The sequence below is a fragment of the Onychomys torridus genome, chromosome 2 (assembly GCF_903995425.1).
Source record: "Onychomys torridus chromosome 2, mOncTor1.1, whole genome shotgun sequence".
In the NCBI taxonomy this organism is placed as follows: Eukaryota; Metazoa; Chordata; class Mammalia; order Rodentia; family Cricetidae; genus Onychomys; species Onychomys torridus.
The window spans coordinates 94,497,220-94,522,765 of NC_050444.1; the positions used below are offsets into that span (position 1 = coordinate 94,497,220).

A 25,546-nucleotide genomic window follows, 5' to 3' on the forward strand; every position below is an offset into this window, starting at 1 on the left:
CATGCTCTTTGAGTTCATTGGAAAGAAATATATGCTTCCAGATTATAGTATGTACATATTCCTTCAATTTGCCACAATATAGTCAGAAACAAATATGTGATATTTCTACATACCATTTTCTCGTTAAAAAAAGATGGGATAACACTTTCATATAAAAGAAGACTTTTGAGCTGGGTGGTGGTGCCACATGCCTTTAACCCCAGCACTTGAGAGGCACAGGCAGAGATCTACAGAGCTAGTTATCAAGTTCTACTTTTTCCATAGACTTCACTGTACGGCAGATCAAAACATCCCACTGAGAAATATGATGACAGAAAACCTTGCTTACCTTCCTATTTCTGCCAAATTTCAAAGTAGATTGCTCTCCTTTTTGGTTTGTTTGTTTGTTTGTTTGCATTTTCCTGAGACAAGGTTTCTCTGTGTAAATTTGTGACTTTCCTGGAACTCACTCTGTAGCCCAGGCTGGTCTTGTATTCACAGAGATCTGCCTGGCTCTGCCTCCTGAGTGCTGGGATTAAAGGCGTGCTTTGTTTTGTTTTTTAGAAGAAAAAGAAAAGGTTCACATTGTAGTCTGGCTTTCTGAATATCAGACTAGACACATTATGGTAAGTTATGGGTAGTTAGAGGATCAGAGCCTAAGCATGCCAGATCTGAAGACACCAGAACCACAACAGCATTGATCATAGAAACATAACTTTGCAGTGATCTTAGGCATTCATCCTCACACAGACAGCCCTGCCTAGAACTCCTGACCATGGAGGTACTGCCATATTTAATGGTTCTTCTAGAACATACCAGAGGGTGAATTTATTACTGTTTTGCAAGTCCTACCTGAGTTTTTATTTTTTTAAAGATTTGTTTTATTTATTCATATGTGCTAGTGTGAGGGTACAAGAATGTGTCTGTGGGTTTCTTGGCTTGTGTGTGTTCCAAGGGACTAGAAAACATCCAGTGTTTGCATCCTTTGTCTTTAAACATTCAGGTTGGTTCTGTCCCTGAACTTGGGTCTTGAGTTTTCAGTTATCCTAGTAACTGCAAAGCCAATGTCAGCCCCTCCCTCAGAATCAGGGTTACAGGTGTTTGTAGAGGGCAAGGGTCCTTTATTTGGGAGCTAGAATCTAAACTCAGGTCCTCATGAATTGGAGCAATGATCTTAACTGCTGTGCTGCCTCCTGCATCTCATGTCATATTTAATTTTTAAAAATGCACTTGTTTGTAGATTAAGGCAGATTAAGAACATACAAATTGCTGGGCATTGTGGTGCATTTGGGGGGCAGTGGCAGGCGGATCTCTGTGAGTTCAAGGGCAAGCTGTTCTACACAGCGAGTACCAGGATAGCCAGAGCTGTTACACAGAGAAAACTTGTCTCAAAAACACAAACAAAAAATGTACATACAAGTTTCCAGAAAATTATTTTAAGACATTGTAAAAGGTATTTATTCAAGTAAACCAAATAATATGTATACTGATATTTGAAACATAAAATTATATCAAAGAATGCCTAATAATGTCAGAAAAGCAATTTTAGGTTATATTGCTTAGATTTCTCAGAATAGTTTGACTTTAAACTGTATTATCTTCTTAAAACTCACACCTAGAATTTAATTAGCAATCTTGTTCAAAATTATGTTTATGGATGTTTAGAATTTTTATATCAGGTTTCACTGTTGCTGCACTGTTCCCACAGAAACAAAAGAAAGACAATGATGTGATTTGGGGGTAAAAACTCTCAGAGAAATCTTCAGCTTCCTTGCTTCTTACTTCATTAATACTAAATGATGTCAGTCAGTTGAATCTAATAGCTGTGAGTGGTAGTTGGAACTACTGTGGTCAGTTCCAAATTATAGTATTGATTAATTGATTGTCTCTTCCAGTTGTGAATCGTATTAGTGCTGGCTCAGACAGGTTGGCTTAGGGCCAAAGCCTAATTGTCAATGGGAGGAAACAGACAGCTTTACTGTTTCACTGCTGTGGTTAGGTGGGTATTCAGAGAACAAAAAGCTTTGGCAAAATTATATGACAGAAAAGAATCTACTAAATTTAATAAATATCCAGTTACTGATGGATCCAACAAACAAGAGCTAGTAGCAAGAAAGCTCAGGAATCTGTCATTTTCTTAATAACCGACTTCCAAAGCAGTTTAAAAATAATCAGGTATAGGAAGAGAAGAAAGTGATATGGTCTAGGATCTTGATGATAATAAGCCAACATCTGAAATAGTTATTTCATTCAGGACACAGGTGGGATGACTGTAGTACTTTCCAGATAATTGTAATTTAAAGTAGGTTAGGGACTCTTATGTCACACTGAAAGAGCTGTCCAAGAATGCTGGGGCACTTGATAACTTGTTTTACTCCAGGGCGCTGGAATCATCTTAGAAAAATATAAAAAATTCCACATTTAAAACCAAAGCAAGACGTGCTGGTTTCTTGTTAACTTTCTGCTTTAATGAGAAACATAAAATGGATGGGTGTGTTTATCGTTGATTCCTGCAGAATGGAAAATCTAAATGGGGCATTGAGAGGTTAATAACTTTCACAGATCTATAACTTTGAGTTTGTTTGTTGCAAGATCAATTCCTTTTCCCTACAAGAAAAAAAATGGTATGAAATTGAGTCACTCTGGTTACAAAATTACACTCACATTAAAATATATTGATAATAATTATTGGCCTTTTTAATAAGAACAAAATTATACTTAATTTTACAGGAACTTAGAGATAAAACCCCGTTTAGCACTGAAAGTCTGAGGATTTGCCTAGTGTGGAATAAATAAGGAAAGTGATTTTACAGGCTCTTCAGATCCTAAATCAGGAAATCAAGTGCTTACACATGACTGATAAAATAAAGATCTCAAGAAACAATATTAGGTAAAGCACTTGTAAAGTCAAATATGTAGGTAGGCATTAGGATGTGCTATTAAAGATAATACAACAAGTAGATGTATTGATTAAGAAAACACTCTCTTCCACAAGTAGTACTAAGGCAAATTATTAATTGATTTTATTTATAAGAACATCCTTAAGCAATGATGTAAGAGCTTCTTGACACACATCCTGTAAGAAAAATTCCAGAAGATGTAAATGTACTGTATATTTTAGATGCATCAAAGTAAGATTAGAATTGAGAAGCCTTATTTTTTAACAAATAGTATTATGAACTAGACTAGACTAGACAGGTGCCAAGAGTGACAGCTAAAAACAAGTAACAAGAACTGTGTGTTTAGGACAATCTGCTGAGCAAGTGGTAATTAAGCCAACTCATACTATGGCTGATATATATCTTCTATGACTGCAATTTGAAAAGAGACATGCATATTTTAGTGGATTTAAATAAGTCCTCAAATCTTAACTTGGAATACACAACTTTGCTTGTAGATACTCTAGCCTAGATCTCAAATATAATTCACCACTTTGAACAGCTCAGCATGCAGTTTGGATATTATACACAATGTATGATACATAAACAGTTTTGAAAGAAAAAATGATGAGAATGTGGACTATGAATCAACTTATTGCTGGTGGATAAAAAGAAAATCAGGTATTTTATTTCCCGAAGGAGACATAGCAGAGATCCTTCTGTGAGGCCATGCCCTACCTCCATCTACCCACAGGTCCATTTGTGTCCTATCTATCACCACACTCAACACTCAGACTTCCCTTGTTCTCTTCTAGGGTCTAGCCTAGTGAGTACCCCTACCACTCTATCCTTGTTTTTTCTGAAGCCTGCCAGATTTAGCCCAGGTCCTAAAACTGCCGCAGCACAATCTGCCACCCAAATAGGCACTGTAGTCACTAGCCAAGCCTCCACTAGGACATGCCCTACCTTAACTATCCACAGGTCCATTCTGAGATGCTTCTACCATCTTATTTGGTACCCAGACTCCCCACATCTTTCTCCAGTGTCTAGTCTGGTGAGTAACTCTCACCTGTTCATCCATGCTTTTTTGGCAAACCACCAACTTTAACATGGGTCCCACGAACAGTGCACCAGCCTGGTCTGGCCATCCCTGACTTCACTGCAAGAAACTCTATACTTGAGTAAAGATTCTCTCAGCCTATCGCACAAACCAAAGGACTCTCGCATGTCATATACAACCATTCCACACAGATAGATCTATCCCCACATACCAGGCTCGGAACAGGAAGCACAACTTTTATATCAGCCCATTCTCCTCTGAAAACCTTACTAGTCACTGAAGCCATTTCCAATCTCCAGACCTTATCCACCCCCACATCTTCTTTTCTACAGCATTCTGCTCTGTTCACAATAAGCTCAGAACTAACAAAGAAAGTCCATATGCCCAGATCTTATTGCAATAATAATACAAGCAATATGAAAGATCAAGTCAGTATCTTCTCTCAAAATCCTACTATCTGGTGGGAATGTTTGCCAATGAAAAATACCCAAATAAACTCTAGGACACAGAATTTTAAAGAACAATTATAAACTTCATCAAAGAATTCAAGGAGTTGAAAGACACAAAGAAAGACCTCAGTGAAATTAAAGAGAAAGAACTTCAGGAGAATAGATGCCTGAGTGATGCCCAAGAAAACACAAGCATAAAGCTGATAGAAATAAAGAAGGCAATCGAAGACGTAAGAATGTAATTCAAATCAAGAAATAAAAAACATTGGAAAAGACTCAGACAGCTGACCTGAGCTTGTGGGAGCTCACAGAGGCTGTAATGAGACCTAGGCCCTCTACATCTGGGTGACAGTTAAGTAGCTTGGTATTTTTTGGGGCTCCTAGTAGTGGAACCAGGACCTGTCCTTTATGCATGAGCTACACTTTGGAACCTATTCCCTATAGTAAGCTGCCCTTTTTAGCCTTGATGCAGCAGGGGAGAGCTTGGTTCTGCCTCAACTTGATATGCCATACTTTGTTTATTCCCAAGGGAGGCCTTACTCCATCTGATTGGAGAGGGAGGAGGAGTGGATGGGGGTAGAAGGGAAGTGGCAGGGAGGGAATGGGGTGGGAAAGAAGGCAGGGGAAACTGCGGTTGGTATGTAAGATAAAACTTTAAATATCAATGGTCTCAGTTCTCCAAATGAAAGACACTGCCTGATCTTAGGGAAATGCCAATCAAAACAACTTTGAAGTTTCATCTTACACCAGTCAGAATGGCCAAGATCAATAAAACAAAAGACAGCTCATGTTAGTGAGGGCGCATGGTATGGGAAATACTCATCCATTGCAGGTGAAAGTGGAAGCCAGCATTATCACTATGGAAATCAGTGCGGTGGTCCCTCAGAAAACACATAATAGAATGACCCCAAGATCTAGCCACTTTGGGACATTTAACCAAAGGACTCTATATCTGCCTACAGACACATTTGCTAAACCATGTTCATTGAGGCTCTATTCAGAATAGGCAGAAATTGGAAAGAGCCTAGATGTTTGTTAAGAGATAAATGGATAAAGAAAGCATGAGATGTGGTAAAATTTCCAGGTAAGTATATGGAGCTGAAAAAAAAAAAATCATTCTGAGTGAGATAACCCAGACCCAAAAAGGCAAAAATGGTATGCTTAAGTATTCAATAAGCAATTACAATCCATAATATTACAGAGGTTTGGTATAGAGTAAGAGTTGGCGTGTGTGTGGTAACCTCCCAGAAAAAGGAAATTCAATGACTAATTATGGATTATAGATGGTCAGGGGCTAGAATAGGGGATAGGATGGGTGTGGGAGGGATAAATGTGATAAGGTAGGGGTTTGAGGGAGGAACAGTATCGTAGAAGCCCTTAAAATATATATGTATATGAATGAAATCTAAATGGCATCACTAAGTAATGTAGGAGACAAAGCTCCAACTAGATAATCTCTTGCTGCCAAGTAAAACCTCCAGTGAAAGGAATGGGTTACATGGAGCAGAACTAGAAACCCCATGGAAACCCTCAAACAACCCAAGCTATTGCCAAGGCCACTGGTTGCTTTCCACAAACTAAGTCCCTAATGCTGAAGAGAACACCTACATAAGTTATTGAACACAGAGAAGTGGAGCTGGTGCCTACTTAGAGCCTTCATCTATGCTGACTAGTGTTCATGGTACTGGAAAGTACTTTTCATGCTATTAGAGGAAAAGAGTAAGCACCAAGTTGACTATAAACCCCATGATCTACATTGATGACCTGCCTGTACAATATGCTGATACAATAGTGGCACAAAAGTTGTGAGAGTAACCAATTATTGTCTGATTGGAATAAAGGACCACTTTATGAGATGAAACCCATTCCTGACACTGTTCAGGTCACTAAGAAACTGAGACTACATAGGCTTTGGACCTAGGGGAAAACCAAATACTCAGGCTAGAGGAACAGCAATAAAATGACTCTTAATGCTGTTCTGCTATACTCATAGATCAGTGTCTTACTCAGCCTTCATCAGAGAAGCTTCCATCTGCAGTAGGTAGGAACAAATACAGAGATTCACAACTGGACAATGTACTAAGAGATCTTGGAAGGTTCAGTTCTAAATGGGATGCCTCCAGTAAATCCCTCCCCCTGAGGGCTCAGGAAACTCCGCAGAAGAGGAGGTGGAAAGATTTTAAGAGTCAGCGGAGATGAAAAATACCAAGGAAACAAGGCTTTCTAGACACAACAGTGCTCATAGAGACCATGGCAGCACGTGCAGGGCCTGATACATATCTAAGTCAGATGGAACCTAAGTGCTGAGAGGGAAGTAAACATAAGTTCCCATGCCTAACCCATAATCTGTCTCCAATTGATAACCACTTTCAAAGGAAAAATTAGTTTTCTCCAATGGAGTATACAAACTACATTTACAGGCAGTCCCCATGACTAATATTAGATGACCACAAGAAATGAACTCAATGGTATTTTTGTAGTTTGTTTTTTTGCCTCATAATTCTTGGCTAGGGCACTTAAAAATATTTCAGAACGTTTGCTTATGTATTTTGGCTTCTGAATTCTTTATGGGTCTTCTGTGTATGTGAATATTATTGTCTCAGCATCTGTATCTGTTTCTTGTGATTTTTCTTTGGCTCTTTCTTCCTGATTGTTTTGCCCTGTTCTAGTTTGCTTTTGTTTTATCTTTTATTTCGTTATTATTATTTTAGACACTTGCTTATTTTCTAATGAGAGACAGAAAGAAAGAGTGTGGATTTGGGTGGGTGGGGAAGTGGAGAGTATCTGGGAGGAGTTGTGAGAGGGGAACCATAATCAGAATATATTGTACAAAAAAATCTATTTTCAATAAAAGAAAAAAAAGAAACAAGCAATTCATAGGGAAAAAGAAGAAACTGACTGAATGGATGAAGAAACAAAATCTACCTGTTGCATATAAGAAACACATCTTGGTTTTAGTGATAAGCACCACCTTAGTGTAAAAGGATAGACAAAAGTACTCTAATCAAGTAGAACCAGCAAGTAAGCAAGCATTACAATCCTAATATCTGACAAAGTAGACTTTGATAGCTAATCATAAGAAATAAAGGTGATACTTCATTCCCATCAAGGGAATAGTTAACCAAGAAAAGATTACTATGCTAAACATATATGTACCAAACTGCTGGGAACCTAATCATACTTACATTACATTTACAGACACAGAATAATATCACTCTACTAAAAGTAGGTGATTTTAATAACCCGTTTTCTCCAATAGACATGTTATCTGAACAAAAGATAGAGATATCTCAGAATTATTTGACATCATACGTCAAACAGGCTTAACAGTTTTCTACAGAATATTACATCCAAACACCAAAAAATACATATTCTACTCAGCAGCATATGGAAGCTTTTCCAAAATAGAACTCATCCTGGGACATAGAACAATTCTTTACAAATGGATAATGAAAAATGCTACATATACACGACAAAATACTATAGCTATAAAGAAAAAGGAAATCTTGAACTTTACAAGTACGTGGATGGAACTAGAAAACATCATGTTAAGTATCACATGCTCTCTCATTGGAAGCTCCTAACTCCAAATTTTCAGGTGTGAATGCATAGATTGGAGTAACTACAGAATATAGAAAGTAAAACAGGGCTATTGCCAGGATAGGAGATTTGAGGAGCAATGGGGAAGGAAATAGAGGGTACAAATGATCTTATCAATGAGATGGGAAAAGAGGTACTTTAGGGTGTGGGAGGGAGTCAAATACAGAATAAGATGGGGGAGGGTAAAGGGCAATGCAGGATACCAGAGACCCTAAAGGAGAAATTGGAACGGTGAGACTTTTGGGGGAAGAAAAGGTAGGTCAATGCAGAATAAGGAAGGAAGCAAGTAAAATAACATCAACAAGGATGTTTGCAAAAGCTGGAAGGATTCATACTAATTAACTATTTACCTAAAAACCAACCTGCAGTACACACACACACACACACACACACACACACACACACACACACTGTTTTAATAAAATTTTCATCTGCTTTAATGGTACTCCTTCCAACAGCCAAAGATCACCTATCAAAACCCAATACCAGACATGAGAAACCCTCTTTTGAGTTGTCCATAAGACTCCCATAACATAGAGTCTATTACCATTGGCTTCAGTTCCTCCCCATAGGTAGAAAGAAATTCCCTATTGCTAAAGACACCATGCATATCCAAAACAGGTCCCAGAAAACCCTGAGCTGGTACTGACCTGAATATATACATACCTACCTGCTCCAGAACTAGCTTTTGTGGAACCAGAAGATACTATGCAAGGATCCAAAGAAGGGAGGCAACCTCAAATCCTGTCCAGCTATGTTATCTTTGAGCCACATCAGCCATCAGCATGAAAGGATGACTCTAAGTTTGCAGTAGTGGCATGTGTATCTTGGCAGTAGATAACAGCTCTCTATTTGCATTTACAGTTGGATCAACAAGAGGGAAACCATACCCAATACTGGAAACCTAGCTTTATACACACACACACACACACACACACACACACACACACACACACACACACACACACAGAGAGAGAGAGAGAGAGAGAGAGAGAGAGAGAGAGAGAGAGAGAGAGAGAGAGAGGTAGTGTTCACCTCTTATCAAGGAAACTTTTCTTTGCAACAGATGGGCATCACTACAGAAAATTACACCCAATCAAAGTGCAGAGTTGTTCAACCCAGTACCAAAGTTTCCAAAAGAGTCAGAGAGTCAGGAAGTTTGCTGTGAGAATGTGTTTCCTAGTAATGTCACAAACTACACCCATAAAGTCTCACCACAAAGACTGTCCAAATGTGAGTGTGACAACACTAATGGATATGATAAATTGGTTAGAGAAAAGGCCTCAACCCTGTAAGAATTATAGGAAATTGAAGAGAGTGGAAGAGATAGTCTTTCTCAGGGAAGAACATGCCAATGGGTCACCCAGTTCCAAACTGTCAGACCTGAAAACATACATACAAATAACTTTATACAGACTGAGAATGAGGTTATATTTAGGACTTTATATGTAAAATCACATATGTATGGCACTAACAACAAAAAAAGAGGCCATGAGTTTGAAAGAGATCAGAGAGGTGTATATGTGAGTGTTTGTAGAGGGAAAAGGGAAGGGAGAAATATAATTATAATCACAAAAAATAAAGAAGCAACAGCAATAATATTATCAATGAGTTGTTAGTAAATTAAATGTACATGTCTAAGTATAGATTTGTCCCTTATCAGTCAATTCCTCTCCTCATCTGAGAAAATTCCATCAATTATTTGGATTCAGGCACCATTTTCATTCCTGAAGAAATGATCTCTTGCTCATTGGACTATATCAACCACATTATGTAACCATCTGTACTGTCTTTAAAATATTTGTAGTTTCTTTATTTGTAGTTATTTATTTGTGACTTCATGCTAGATAAATAATGTCACTTTTTCCTTTTTATGGTCCTTAGACTCTGACTATAGATACCATTTTATTCTTTCTTTATATAGTACACTTAATTCCTCACTCTCATTTCCCACATCTGCTTGATCTGTGCTCCCAGGCAGCTTTCCCGCAGTGCAATGCCAGTCTCCCTACTCTGAGACAGTCTCTGATGGAGCCTTGCCTGTGTAAAGTAGCATGCTGCATCCTAGCATATTTGGCTATAGGCCTCATCACTGACTTTGCTGTTATCCATCCTGAAGCCTAAAGGATATCTTAACATACATGTGTTTGCATGTCAATCTTCTGTTCACAACACCTGTGAAAGATCAATGTACTCAAATTTTTCATATTCAGTACTCCATTGTCTTAAATTCTCTTCTTAATTTTTTCCTATTAGTGTTGATTTCAGGTCTGATATTGTTCAGGCAGGATGAACATCCATTCAGTTCTGATGAGCCAGCTATTAGTAAGCCTTTTAAACTTTGTTCACATCAACTTCTGCCATCACCACTGGTTTCTCTTTACTGTCTGCATTCTGCTCTCAGGGTTGCTGCAGTATTTGAGCCTTTCAGACTCAATAGATGAAAGCTAATCTCCAATGTGATGAAATTAGGAAGTGAGGGTCATTGAAGGTGTTCATATCCTGAACATGGAGACCTCCTGATATCAGCGTTCTTATGAAAGAGGACCACAGAGCTCCATTGCATTTCCTATCATAGGAAGCTGGAACCAAGCCTGACATGGCCTTGGTGATGGACTTCCAGATTCCCAGATTTTGAGATATAAATTCCTGTTGTTTATAAACATTTTCAGGTAATAAATACATTTGTTATACTGGGCAAAGTAAACCACATAATTGTTGTAGAATATTACCTATGGTGGTATCACAACCACGGCAAGAAAATCTAACCTCTAAATATTTGTTAATATATTATGTGATGATGATTCAAGTATGGTTGACAATTGTTCAAATGATAGTTTCAATAGTTCTTACACATGTGGGTTGACAAATAATAATGTCAATTTTAAGAATGCATGATCCTATTTTACTACTGTCCTTCATATATAATGCTCCTAACTTGGAAAATATCTGCTATGTCCAGCATAACCTGTCTTAGGCACATTTTGTTCACTCCATACAGCACTTTAGGACACATGTCAGATGTTAGCAAAATTAATGTTGTTTAAAAGTTCAAAGCCACAGGTAATGGGCATGGCTTAATTTCTTAAATCCATAGATCTCAAAAACCACAACTAATATCACACACACAGAGAAGCAGGGAGGGGAGAAGGAGAGGGTCATATGCACACACACACACACACACACACACACACACACACACACAACATACACATTGCAATATAGTTTTGCTATATACATGCTAGTCTTGAACTTATCATATAGGCCAGGTTTGAATAACCCTCTTGCCTCATGAGTGTAAGATTGTAGACCCATATCTTCTAATATATAATTTGTGAATTTAACTTCTGGGTTATCTTTTATACTTGAATCTCCATGTCCCTATTTTCAGACAGCAAATATCCAGCAACCAGTCACCAAAATATACAAATTAAGCAAACTCAGATGGATTCACCAATTTTCATTTTTCTCACAGTCTATTACCTAGTAAATGATGGAACAGGAGGCAAGTGAATTGTACCACCTACAACTAAGGCTCAGGAAACAGAAGAAGAGGGCAGAAAGATTGTGAGCGACATAGGACTAAGACATGTGCAGTGAGATAATGTCTTCTAGACATGACAGGGCCTCAACAATTAAGACCTGAATACTGACACCACCAGCTGACATGCCAACATGGAGGAGGGAAATTTTGCGATGTTCACCTCTAGATGCAGAGTTACAGTAATCAATTACTGCTGAGAGAGGGAGAGTCAGTCTCCCCCCGCCCCAATCCCCCGCCCAGGGAACAGCACCATAATAGGTTAACCAACTCCAAGTGCTCAGATCTAAACACATGTACATATAAGTAACATGTACACACACACACACACACACACACACACACACACACACACACACACACACCCTTCATGTATGTATATACAGAATTACCTTTTGTTGGCTCTTAATTATGAATTGTTAGAGCTGTTGTAATATGTCAGACTCCCCTGTGGTTTAGATACTCACTGTGGTTATCCAAGGGTCTCAGTGGTAAACCTGATCACCAGATTGTGGTGCTTTGTGGTTCTGTTAGAATTTTTAAGAGTGGGGCCTACCAGGAGGAAGTTAGGTTCTTGGGGGCATGCAATCCCTTGAAAGGGGATGATGTACCCCTAGATTTTTCTACTTTCTTGCTTTGATGTCCTGTGCTACCCTAGGTACAAAGCCACAGGATAAGCCTCTGTAGACTGTAGCCTCCAAGACTATATGCCAAGCAATCTCTTTCTCTCTGAAATTGATTATTTGAAGAACTTTGTTACAGCAGAAGAAAGTTGACTAACCTTGCCTCTGGACTAGTTATTAGATTATACATGTTCTGTTATCAAATTGCTAGTAATTCATTTTAATGTTTTTCTTTAAATGGCATGCAAATAGTACAAAAGTGTTTGTTCTTACCCTTGAATGAACAAATGCAACTCTTAAGCAGAAGTGTTCAGAGAATATCCTAGTGATATTTCTTCTGACCACAATAGCCTGCATACTCAATTAACCTTCTCTTAATTAAATTAACTTATCCTTTATCTTAGATTGTAAAATTAGCACTGTAATCAAAGATCTCTATAGAGACTTGAATGTGTCCTTGCTATGTGTAATGTTAATTATTTCTTTACTAAAAATAATAGAAATCAGAATCATGTAACAAGAAGCCTTAGCCAATCTGTTTTAGGCTTCCAAAATAGCACTAATCAGAACTTTATGAACAAGCCTTAAAAACACACAAAGCAACCTTGGTATTTCTGGTTTTCTTAATTGATGGAATTTTGGAGAATCTGCTGCAATTATAGAAGCATAATGCTTTGTATGTAAAAATGGTTATAGACACTGGCCATATTAAAATGTGTGCCTTGAAACATACAGTAAAGGGCTATTATAACAAATTAAATTAAGCTTGTTCAAATGAGCTAAACTCTTGGCTACAGACCCCACAGTGTTGTCATCTTCCCTTCTCAGTCTTGTGCATTTCCAAATTGGACATTGTGACAGTGTCTGGCCAGAATGAACTTGATCACATTATCAAAACTGACACTGACAGCTCCATGAAGATGAAAATTCATTTAAGCAAATTGACTCAAATTAGCCAATGGCCCCACTACAAAATGTTGTGAACTCCTTTCTGCAGACTAGTTAATTCAAAGCAGTTGAAAGTCATCTTAAAATAAAAATTTGTATTGGTCCCTCCAGATTTTAACATGGGTTTAGATGCTACAACTATGAGGCACTAGGTGAAATATTTACTTTTCTTTACTTCTTAAGTCCTTCATTTTAATATGGAGATAAACTGTAGACCAGAGATGTGCTGTGAAGAGGAAATGCAGCTTGCACAGTGAGCTTCAGACATAAGACACATATCAAAAACAGGAATGGCAATAGAGAGAGGGCTAACCAATTAAGAGTTCTATTCTGCTCTTTCAATGGACCTGAGGTGGATTCCCAGCATTCACATATGGAGACTTAAAACCACTTGTAACTCCATCTTCAGGATAACTAACGCCCTCTTATAGTCTTCTCTGCTACCGAAACACAGGGTTAAGAATATATGTAAACAAAATAGCTGTAACTTTCACAGCAAGAATAAGAACTGGAAGATTTTATAACATGTTATGATTGAGTGTCTGTATAGTCTGCATTCAGGACTGATGTGAAACATTCATATTTGCAAAGGGAAAAGAGAATGTCAAATTCAATACAACATCAGGGAGTGAGCTTATGATGTCAGATACATGGAAGAGTATAGATGGGAAACATTCTTTAAACAGATTGCCTTAGATATATCAGTGTACGTTTTATGCAACTCTTTGCCAGCATGTCTTGCTATTTTTGTGGACAGTAAGAAGAAGACAGGATTATAAAGGGCTTGGCAGATATGGCAAGTGTTAAAATAATCACAAAAAGACATTGTCATGTAAAATGAATATTTAAACATCACTCTTGGGGCTGTTTCAAAGCTCATATTTTTGGTAGAATTGAAGAGTCAGAGTTTGGACTGGGATTCTTGCTCTAATTATTTAGTTGTGAAAGACCTTTGTTTCCTTTACTACCACTTTCTTGATCTGTTACAGAAGGGCATTTTAACTCAACTTCATAAGGAAAACAAAAAACTAAAGATAGCTAACACAATCCTGTAAAATAAAGGAACTTCCAAAGGTATCACCACCCCCAACTTCAAGGTCTTCTGTAGAGCTATAGTAATAAAAACAGTACTAGCATAAAAAGATACATGTGGATTAATGGAATCAAATCAAAGATCCTGACATTAAATCCACACATCTACAAATACCTGATTTTTGACACACACAAAAAAGCCAAAATTATACAATAGAAAAATAAAAGCATCTTCAACAAATAGTGCTGGTATAACTGGATATCAGCATGTAGAAGAATGGAAATAGAACCATATCTATCACTCTGCACAAAACTCAAGTCCAAGTGGATCAAAGACCTCAACATAAATCCAGTTACACTGAACCTGATAGAAGAGAAAGTGGGAAGTAGGGTTGAACACATTGTCACAGGAGACAACTTCCTGAATATAACACCAATATCATTGACACTTAGATTGACAATTGATAGATCAGATCTCCTGAAATTGAAAAGCTTCTGTAAGGCAAAGGACACTGCTAATAAGACAAAACGGCAGCCTAGAGAATGAGAAAAGATCTTCACCAACCCCACATCTGACAGAGGATTGATCTCTAAAATACATAAAGAACTCTAGAAACTAGATATTAAAATACCAAATAATACAATTAAAAGATGGGGTACAGTTATAAACAGAATTCTCAAAAGAAGACTCTCAAGTGGCTGAAATAAACTTAAAGAATTGTTCAGCATTCTTAGTCATCAGGGAAATACGAATCAAAATGACTTTGAGATAACCTCTTACATCTGTCAGAATGGCTAAGACCAAACACAGTGATGACAGCCTATGTTGGAGAGGGTGTGGAGTCAGAAAAACACTCATCCATTGCTGGTGGGAGCACAAACTTGCACAGCCACTTTGAAAATCCGTATGGAGGTTTCTCAGAAAATTGGGAATCAATTTACCTCAAAACCCAATGATACCACTCTCAGGCATACACCCAAAGGATGCTCAATTATATGACAAGGACACTTACTCAACTATGTTCATAGCAGCATTGTTTGTAATAACCAGAACCTGGAAACAACCTAGATGCCCCTCCACTAAAGAATAGATATGGAAACTGTGGCACATTTACACAATGGTGTATTACTCAACTGTTAAAAAAAAAAAAAATGATCTCATGAAATTTTCAGGCAAATGGATGGCGCTAGAAAAAAAATCATTCTGAGTAAGGTAAGCCAGACCCAGAAAAACAAACATGGTATGTATTCACTCATAAGTCTACATTAGGAGTAAAATATAGGATAGCCAACCTATAATCCACAGGCCCAGAGAGGCTAGATACTGAGGAGGGTCCAAAGAGGGACACATTGATTTCCCTGGGAAGGGGAAATAGAAGAGATCTCCTGGGTAAACTGTGGGCAGGGGGTGGGGGAGTGAAGAATGGGAGGATGGGAACTAGAGGGAGCAAGTTGAGTGGGCTGGGCTTGGGAGGAAGGTTAGGGGTGGAACAGAGGGGGAAAGTAATGAAAGAGATATCTTGATTTCTTGTGGGGGATGCATTTTGGGATTATGGAGAAACCTAGTGCCAGGGAACCTCCTAGCAGTCCACAAGAATTACCCCAGCTAAGACCCCCAGCAATAGTGGAGAGGGTGCCTGAACAGGCCACCTACTGTAATTAGAGTAGTGACTACCCTAATTGTCACCAGAGAGCCTTTATTCAGGAACTGATGGAAGCAGATGCAGAGATCCATAGCCAAGCACTAGGCCCAGCTCATGGAATCCTGCTGAAAAAAGGGAGGAGGGATTGTATGAGCCAGAGGGGTCAAGGTCGTTGTGGGGGAGCATACAGAGACAGCTGACCTGAGGCTGTGGTTGCTCATGGACTCTGGACCAACAGTTAAAGAACCTGTGTGGGACCAACCTAGGCCCTCTGCATGTATGTGACAGTTGGGAGCTTGGTCCTTTTGTAAGGCTTCTAGGAATGAGATCTGTCCCCAATGCTTAGCAGGCTTTTGGGAACCTGTTCTCCATGCTTGATTACCTAGCCTGGCCTTGATGCAGGGAGAGGGGCTTGGCCCTACCTCAACTTTGAAGTGCATTGCTTTGGTCAAGCCCTTAAGAAGTCTGCCCCTTTCTGAATAGAGTTAGAAGGGGAGGGGATATATGGGAATGGAGTGGGAAGGGAGGAGGGAGAGGAAGTTGTAGTCTGTACATAAAATAAATGAAAAAAGTTAAAAATAAATTAAAAATTTTTTAAAAGGTCATTTTATTATTTGTGTTTATTCATCTTGGAAAACCAGGTAGATGAGGAAAATAATTGAACTGGACAACTAGTCATTTTCTGTCTGGCTCGGGCAGTCGATATGCTATGATTTAGGTGTCCATTCCATCTTCAGAAGATGAATTAATATGCGTTGTTTATTTTCACTTCCAAATGTGCCTGTAAAGGGTAGCTTCCTGGTGCTCCAGGTTGTAGTGAAAATGACAACATCACCCCTACAGTGGAATTGGACACCTCTTACTGGACAGCAAGTGTTCTGGAGAATTTTTCACACATGGCTCATTAAATCTTCCCCACGGTCACAGAGGTACTGTCACTATCTCTGCCTTGTAGATGACCAATGTCAGGCACACATCTGAGCTGATGAATAAGGCTACAGGTAGAGGGGAAGTCAGGCAAGCCTTGGTCTAGATTTATGAAGTTTATCCTTCAGAATATAAATGTCAAAATAGAAAGTGTATTTGAAACAATTTTTAAAAGCCCTAGGTTACTCAGAAACCACTCAGAAAGAAAATAAGAACATCACTTGAAAGATTAGTTTTAGGGGAATGTGTGCTCTGGACTCACAACAACTGCTTTTTGTTGTTTGTTTGTTTTGAGTACATTTATTTACTTACTTTTCAATGATTTCTGGAATATAATGCACTCAGAAAATGGAAATTGTTTTAATATACGTGGCTCACAATTATGATAGTATCATAAAAAGAACCATGAACAAAGACTCAGAATTCCTCAGAGTATCCGGATAATTCTGTGTGGGGAGTTGAGTTGAATCTTAATCCATGTAAGTGAAATGATTAGGACCAAGGAGGAAACAGGCTGAAGGTCTGAGATAAATGCATTATATATCTCTTGTTTAATTTTTTTCTAGCTTGACTTCCATAGTACCTTAATATATGGAGGACTTTTCCTACTTTTTGATTTATAGATATTTCCTATTTCTAATTCATAAAAAACATGAGCCCAGAAAATGAGACAAACAGCAATACCATGATAGGATTTTCTTTAAGCTAAAAATACAGAGTTTAAGTACTTCAAAACTTGATCAACTTTATAAAGTGTTTGCAGAAATATTAATTCAGTCCCTTGAGATTATTTTGGAATCATTACCTCTCTACCACTTGGGAATATTTAAATACTTATCTGAAAGATCAAAATAACATGGGAGTCATTTCTGTCAAAGAACTATCTGTTTTTCTCTAAGACTGGAGGCATTCTATTGAGTCGTAAAGGGTGAAATAAGAGGACATGGTTTAGGAATTGATTAGAAGTATTATGACAAACGATGACTACGACAGCAATGTCTTTACACAGGTGGAAAGCATATATAAGGTGACAATTCTGCATTAAGAGCATAGATGGTCACTGAGGAGCAAGAACCCAACACATAACATGATAACCTGTTATTATTTAAGAGATTAGACTTTCAAAAATTGCAAATTTATTTGCTAATCTGTTTTCTCACTGCATTCACTCATTAACAATAAATAGCTTCTTGGCTTTCACAAGAACCAAAATAAACTATGTAAACAAGACTACTGTTGAAGGCCAATAATTTCATATCAGCAGCTACTAAATTCAGTCAACATTTAAATCTACAGACATCTGTCAGTCTGATTCAAAATTTTAACCTGTTAGATTTCTTTCACACTTGTGCCTGTCATTGCCCATGATTCAGAACTGAAAAACAAATCTCTCATTAACAGATCATTTTCTTCATGTTTTGAATATGTTGTAATATTATTTACAAAATATCAATATCTATATTGAATAATGAATATTAATATATTTTAAGTCTATACCAATTGAGATAGATAACCTATTAGCATTTTCTCTTTGTCTCTAGATCCTAAAGAGTATTTTTTGGGTGTGAGCTAGTTATGAGGTACTCACTGTATTTGCGATATAGTGAATACTCAAAGCAATGTGGAAATCTGTGATTTTATTCATAGGCTACACTGTAGTTGGAGTTTTTCTGCCTGGCCCAGTCAGGACAAATCTCTCTTACCTGCCAGTCCCACAGTTGCTCAGACCCAACCAAGAAAGCACACAGAAACTTACATTGTTTAGAAACTGTAAGCCTGTGGTAGGCTTCTTGTTATCTACTTCTTCTTTCTTAAATTAACGCATTCCTATTAGTCTATACTTTGCCACATGGCTTGTGGCTTACCAGTGTCTTTACATGTTGCTTTTCATGGCAGCGGATGGCAGTGTCTCTCTCCAGCCTTCTACTTCCCAGAATTCTCTTCTCTTTTGTCCCGCCTATACTTCCTGCCTGGCCACTGGCCAATCAGAACTTTATTTACACAGAGCCATATCCACAGCACTACACAGTAGTGAAATTGACTTTTCTTAAAAATGTTGAAATGAGACTATCATCTTCAATATACAATGGCCACATTTTTTTTTACAATATTTATTTAATCAATTCCATTAAATCTCAAAAAGAGTGGATTAAGATGCTCTGTAGACTCACCATGTACAAGCCCAGCAGGATGTTTCAGAAACAGTTCCTGGCCTCAGAATGTTCAGCACCTAGCCAGAAGTACAGAAAATAATCACTGTTAAAACTCTTAGCATTAAGTCACTTTTAAGGTACAGTTGTGTTTTCTTTTGAGAGAGGATTAAGACAGAAGTAGAAAAGCAACATGTTTAATAAGTTGGCAGCAATTTCATAAAACATAATTTTCAAAAGATAGTAAACATTTAAAGCAATATGGAAATCTATGATTTTGTCCATAAGCTACAATGTAATGAAATTGACTCTTATTAAAATGCTGAATTGAAGCCTGAGAGATGGGCTCAACCACTAAAGGAGAAGCTCACAACCAAAATGTTGAATTGTGATCATCATGTTCTACATAAAATGGCTACATGGTTTTCTGACCACATTTATTTTATCAAGCTCACTACATATCTTAGCTTGTTGTTTTGTAAGATTTCCTGCCTTTCTGAATATCCATCTTTTGTTTTTTATAGAACATGTACCCCAGTGTTAAGCAATCATTTGCAAAGTCTTTCCTACTAGTTGCTATGGCTAATCATCAGAGAAGAATTCCACATCTTACAGCATTCCATCTGTGTAAAACTCTCCCATTAATTTTTTTAAAAGCTGTACCTCTGAGATGCAAGAAAAGTCATTGTCTTAATTCCACAACAGAATCCTTAACAAGCCTTAAACTCTAATCTATGACACTTTCCCATTTTGTTTTCAAAGGGCTTCCTTCTCTCTCTAAGTACCTTCTTCTCCACCTTTGATGAAGTTCAACACTTGTTTCCCCTGCAGTTTCCAGGCAGTGTCCTTTTGTACAGAGAGTTTCCCTGAGACATCCTGTCCTCTCTTCTCCATGTTTCCATCAGATGACTCTGGTTCCAACAGCTCTGTGTGGTTCCCTCTCAACCACACCACATTTCTACATGCCATTGGGCTGCCTGGCTCTCTATCAGACTGCTTCTCCTTTTCTACTTGCTGTAGTCAGGTGCCACTATGTGGTTGTGCTCTCTACAGTGAAGTTTCTTTTCTAGGAACCCCACATATTATCCTTCATTCTGTGATCCCCATGCACATATCAGCTTCCTGAGAACCTAGAGGAGAGAAATTCTAAAAAACCTAGGGGATGTTATTTTAGCCAGCAGTTTTCAGGGTCACCCTTATTTCTACTATGTCTACTAGAGTTTTTTTGTAAATGAGGATTATGTTTCTGTTTTTTAAGTCAACATGTTGCATGCTTATTACAGCATTCAGCCTAACTAGTCTGAATGGGTTTGTTTGGTGTTCCCTGATGGAATGCAGTCTATGCCACAGTAACTATTTTTATCTTGTTCCAGGTTATATATGACCCTTTCACACAGCAATATTATATTGTGACTCTCTCTCTTATTTCAATAAGTTGTGAATTTTATATGTTAGAATAAGCCATGAAATTTTCATTGGATAACATTGTACTGTTAGTAATTAGCCATACTGGAGACAGGAAGAGTTTATTTTGGCATGGACATCAAGATACCTCTGGTTAAATGCCTTAAAGGTAAAATCTGATTTTGCTAAGGAGCTCAGAGCAAAGGGTAGCTTCAAAGGAGCTTTTTAAATGGTATATTGTAGGCTTGTGTTTGCGGGCAGTGTGCTAGATGGTGACGGAGTGCCAGCCACAGTGAGAAGTAGAAGTCGCTAAAGCTCCTGGCTGCAGTGTGATTGCTACGAATGTCCTTCAAACCTTTACTGGAGATTTAGTGCCAACAGAGAGAAAATGAAAGGTAATTTTCTTCCCTTTTCAAAACAATAACCAATCACAGAGCTCAAGACCTTCTACTCTTCACAAATTTCAATGAAATAGCTTTTGAAGTTTAGATAAAAATAGACATCTGACTAACATTATCAACACTCAGTCAGCAAGTTGCCACATATTTATTTCTGACATTCTTTCACCCACTTCTTCTTATAGTAAAAAAACCACTCCATCCACTGACTTTTAGGCAACCACCTGTTTGAGGCCACTTCTGAAAGATCTTGGTGTAAGCCAAACTTGTGGGTTTCTAGATTGCCTTTGAATTTCTGCTCAAACTGTTTTGTTTGTTAAAATAATTTTTAAGACATGCTTTCCTTTTCAGTCCTGTGTAAGTGAGGAATATCTAGAGAAACTGGCCAGCTCTCTCTGTTTCCTTTCTTAGAAATAAAAATGCTTTGGAATCCAGATGTGCTGCTGCCTTTTTTTCTTTTTGTTTTTTAAACTTAACTATATACATGCACATATATTCCATTGACAGTACTTACACATAGTCGCAGGGTACAGAGTTGAGTTCTAATCCATGCATATAATGTGCAGTAATTACATCAAGGTAGTTGTTATATCTGTCACCTTAGACTCATTTTGTTTCTCTCTGTTGGGTACATTCCAATTCTCTCCATTAGATCTTCTGAAGTGGTCAATGATTATTGCCAAACATCATAGCCCATATAAGCTGTGGAATACTGTCAGAAGTAGCTCCTCTTAGGAGGCAGCTGCACCCTGTACCCTTAACTATCCTTTTGCTGTCCTGGTACCTACATCCTTCTAACTTGAAGTATCAATCCCTCAGTCTCTGTTTCACAGCTTTGAATAGAGGATTTAGGCTGGAGCTCATGGGGCAGTGGCATTTATATGAAGATTCAATTTGCCTGGTGGAGCCACTCCTTACAGCTTTCAACTGCCATTTAGGAAAACTATTCTGCTCCTTAAATGACCTTAAACCACTCTTGGATTTAATTTCTAAGTGACACATCTTGGTAGCATCTATTTAATGGGATACCATATTATTACAATACATTTAATACATGTAGTGGTCAAATCTGAGTAATTAGTATTTCTGTATTCTTATGAACTCATTCATTCTTTATAAAATATGTAATTACTGTAAACTATGGTCAGCCTGTTGTCAATAGCATACCTTATCCTTCCTATCTGATGTTGTTTTAGCACTTGTTCTTTTATTTTTGAAGGTCAGTCCTGATTGCCAATGTGGTTATTTTAAAAAGCAGATAGGAAAGTAGCAAAGCATATATTTGTGTGTGTGTGAGTGAGTGTGTGTGTGTGTGTGTGTGTGTGTGTGTGTAGTGCATGTGTGTGCATTTTCATGGAGAATGGGAGAAGATCTATCCTGAATAAAGACAGTGCCATGCCATAGGTGGGGCTTGAATATGGTAAAAAAGCAAAATCCATGAATTATAGGCATGTTTCTCTCTGCTTCCTAGGGGCCATGATTGAACAGCCTCTGCCACATAGCTTGCCGTCAGAATATGCAATTACACTACACTCCCAGAAATCTAGAGCCAAGTTACCATGAACTCTGAGAAAAAAATCAGTAATTCTTCTCTTCCTTCTGTTTAAGTATTGGCTACAATGTGGAAAAAACTAGAAAATATCTAACCGTCTACTTCCCTTTGTACTCTTCCTGATAATTCTATCATTATTTTGGTAACATGACTGTCCTGATCATGTTCTGTCACCTGGCCATTCTGATCATTGTGCTGGGCACTTGACCATCCTGATTATCATTGTGATCACCTGACCACCCTGATCATCATTATGGTTGCCTGACTGCCCTGACACTTATTCTGGTCACTTGACTGTGATCACCATTTGTTCTGTCACTTGAATGTCCTTACCATCATTCTCTCACTGGACTGTCATGACCATCTTTCTGGTCATCTGACTGTTCTGGCCATTGTTCTGGTCACATCTATGAGACACCAATTTAAGAGCTACCTTTCTTTTCAGAGTACAAAAATAAATTCAATATCTAGTTGGTCAGCTAGAAGATACAGAGGTGTTTTTCACAATAGCCAGAAACATAAAAAGTCTGTTCCCTCTAAATCCAGGCCAATTGGCTATTTATTATGAACAAAATGGTGCCTTATTAATAATCACCATTTTGTTTTCTTTTCTGAACACTTCTCATCAGTAAGCAACAGTCGCTTTTTTTTTCAGTGATTTATTTCAAGTAGGCTGCCTACAGCTCTTAACAAAGCAATGCAGTGAGAGAAGGAAAGTCCAAACAGGGGACTGCCTTGATAGTAAAGGTTCTTTGATTCTCTGCTGTATGCAAATGGTCTGACTGATAATTGAATTTGAAAAAAGCAAAATCTGTCACATTCAAGGCAGCCTGTCCACTCAGAGGAAAAATCAAACCAGATAATGTTTATACCATTTAAATATGTACATAAAAAGTTAAAAAGTCTTTGCTATATTCTGGTTTTAATAGTAATAGTGTTTCATTTAATATATTTTGTGCCAAATCAACACTGTAATTTTCTTACATGGAGTAAGTCAATTAATGTATGGTTTATATTCTGATATGTAAAATGTTTTGCAATTGACAGTATAGTTTTATCTATCCTATATAATACTGCTTCTGGTACAACCTAAAAATTCCATGTTTCATTGGTTATTTATGACTACTATATATATAATGTAGTAATTAAATCACTTCACATTGGAAGAAAGGTACTTGAATGTAAATGCTGGTATTTATTTCATATGCTATATTATGATTTCTCTTTCTTATGTTTGAAAAAATACTTCCAAGAGTTTATTTCTACTGGCAGACATATTTCAAAGTATCAAAATGCCTTTTGATTATCATAACAGCCTATGATTTTAAAGCACATTTTACATTAGCACAAACAGCTATGACCTTTTAAAGTAGTTACAATTACACAGTAAAGACATTTCATTAGGGAGCTTTCAGTCCTTATTATTTAGATTTGCTTGTGCATGCTTCTGTAGCTTTGTCTTCACAGTTTTAGAGAGTTGAGTATAATAATGACCCCTTGTATTACCTTAAACATTAGATAGAAAAAGTTCCAATAAAAAAAAATTGAACAACCTAAAGGTAATACCTTGCAAAATTGTCAAATCTCCTCTTCACACAAAGTGTCTTTTCTTTTTCTCCATCCCTTTCTCCTTTTTTCTTTTTTTTGCAATATATTTATTAATTCTTTAAGATTTTCAACAGTGTTGTTTCACCATAATTATCCTCTAACTCATCTTCTTATCATTCACTCATCTTCCCATCCTGTTACATCTAACTCTAACATTACTTCCCCTTTTCCTCTTCTTTTCCTATCAGGTCCAGTTTGTGTTGCTCAGCTACTCTTGGGATTGGGATATTCCCTGTTGTGTGGTCAGCCTATCAGGAGTCACACCATTAAAGGAAATTCATCTTTCTTCTCCCAGCCGCTTTTGAATGTCCATAGCTCCTCAGATAATGGTGAGATTATTTATCTACTTTGCCCATTCTATCCTGATATGTTGTTGTCAGGTTGTAAGTTGTGGAGGTCTTGAGCATGCTGTCACAATTCCTGTTGTGTCTGTTTCCTTTATGGTACCAATGATCTCTGGCTCTCACAACTTTCCACACTGTCTTATGCAGAGATCTCTGAGCCTTATGGAAAGGAGTGTGATGTGAGTGTCTGACTTACAATTGACATCTACTCTCTTTTGTTCTCTGCACATTGACTAGACTGTGGTCTTGGATCTAGTCAGAAAATGGTTGGTTACTCCCATTACATTCACGCCACTATTGCAGTAGTGGGCCTTTCTTGTCAGGCCATCATTCTTGTAGCTGCTAAGGTTCACAAATGGGTGATATCCAAGCTTAATTTTTTCCTCTGACAATGTGTATAATATTTTCCAGAACTATGAGCCCATAGGGATGAAGTTTGCAGGTAAGTATCAATTTAATGTCTCCATGTTCTAGAACTAAATATGTGTGTCTTCAGCAGTAAGTTCTTACCATTAACTTCTAGAGGGTATCCAGAAGTATTGGCAATAGCTTGTAAAACCTGGGGGTCTATGAGAACCATTTTTCCAACAACTCAAAAAGAGGTAACCAATTCTTGGTATTGGGGTTTTATTTGCTAGTATGGACTATCTGGTTGGGGTATACATCTCCATTTTGGAGTCATTCCATTCATATTCTTTTTTTATATGCTTAAACATATATTTATGAAACTTCTAGTGTGGTTGGTTTCTGCATTGCTTTTTTAAAACTTCAGTGTTAGATATGCCTTCCCACATTTTCTCTTCTACCTTGCTATCCTATTTCCCATTGCAAATTAACATTTCTTGTTCCATTGTTCCCTCCCAACCCTTTATACCACTCTTGTTTTTTCCTTTCCTCCTTTGAAGGTTCCTGCCTCCAAAAGCCCCTTACTAAGCTCCTGAGCTCTGAGTATTCCATTTGGAATACATATATCTGAAAGGTCAAAGCTATCTCTAGAAATGAGAGAAAAAAATGTGATGTTGTTTATCATTTTGTATCTATTATCTCACTCTGAATTATCTGTGAATTTTATTTTCTTTAACAGCTAAATAATATATGTAGTATTAATAAATGTGGCAATGAATGCAACCCCTTTTTATTATTTATTCATCATTTAATTGATATCTAGTTTGTTTGCAGTTGCTGGCTATTGTGAATGGAGCAACATCTGCACCTGAGGTAAGTCCACTCATAACAGCTGGCAGATCCCCAGGCCTACCCTAGGTTCTTCCTACATGCAAACAGCCTCCACCACTCCTCATGACACTCAACTGTGTGGAGTATAATCATTATGCCACTGAGCTGTGCACCTTAGACAAGCAAAAACAACCAGAGTGTCCCCAAGAACCCAAGATTGAATGTGAACCACT

At 37.7% G+C, this 25,546-nt stretch overlaps 1 protein-coding gene across 37 annotated transcripts in view; it reads right to left on the reverse strand.

Moving 5' to 3' along the window:
• Ptprd (protein tyrosine phosphatase receptor type D) overlaps positions 1-25,546 on the reverse strand; it is a 2,001,112-nt gene that overhangs the window by 825,020 nt on the left and 1,150,546 nt on the right. For all 37 annotated transcript variants that reach the window (XM_036177144.1, XM_036177143.1, XM_036177148.1 and 34 more), the window contains one exon: positions 18,853-18,911. The gene's annotated coding sequence lies outside the window, so the exon portion shown is untranslated. The remainder of the gene's footprint in view (positions 1-18,852; positions 18,912-25,546) is intronic.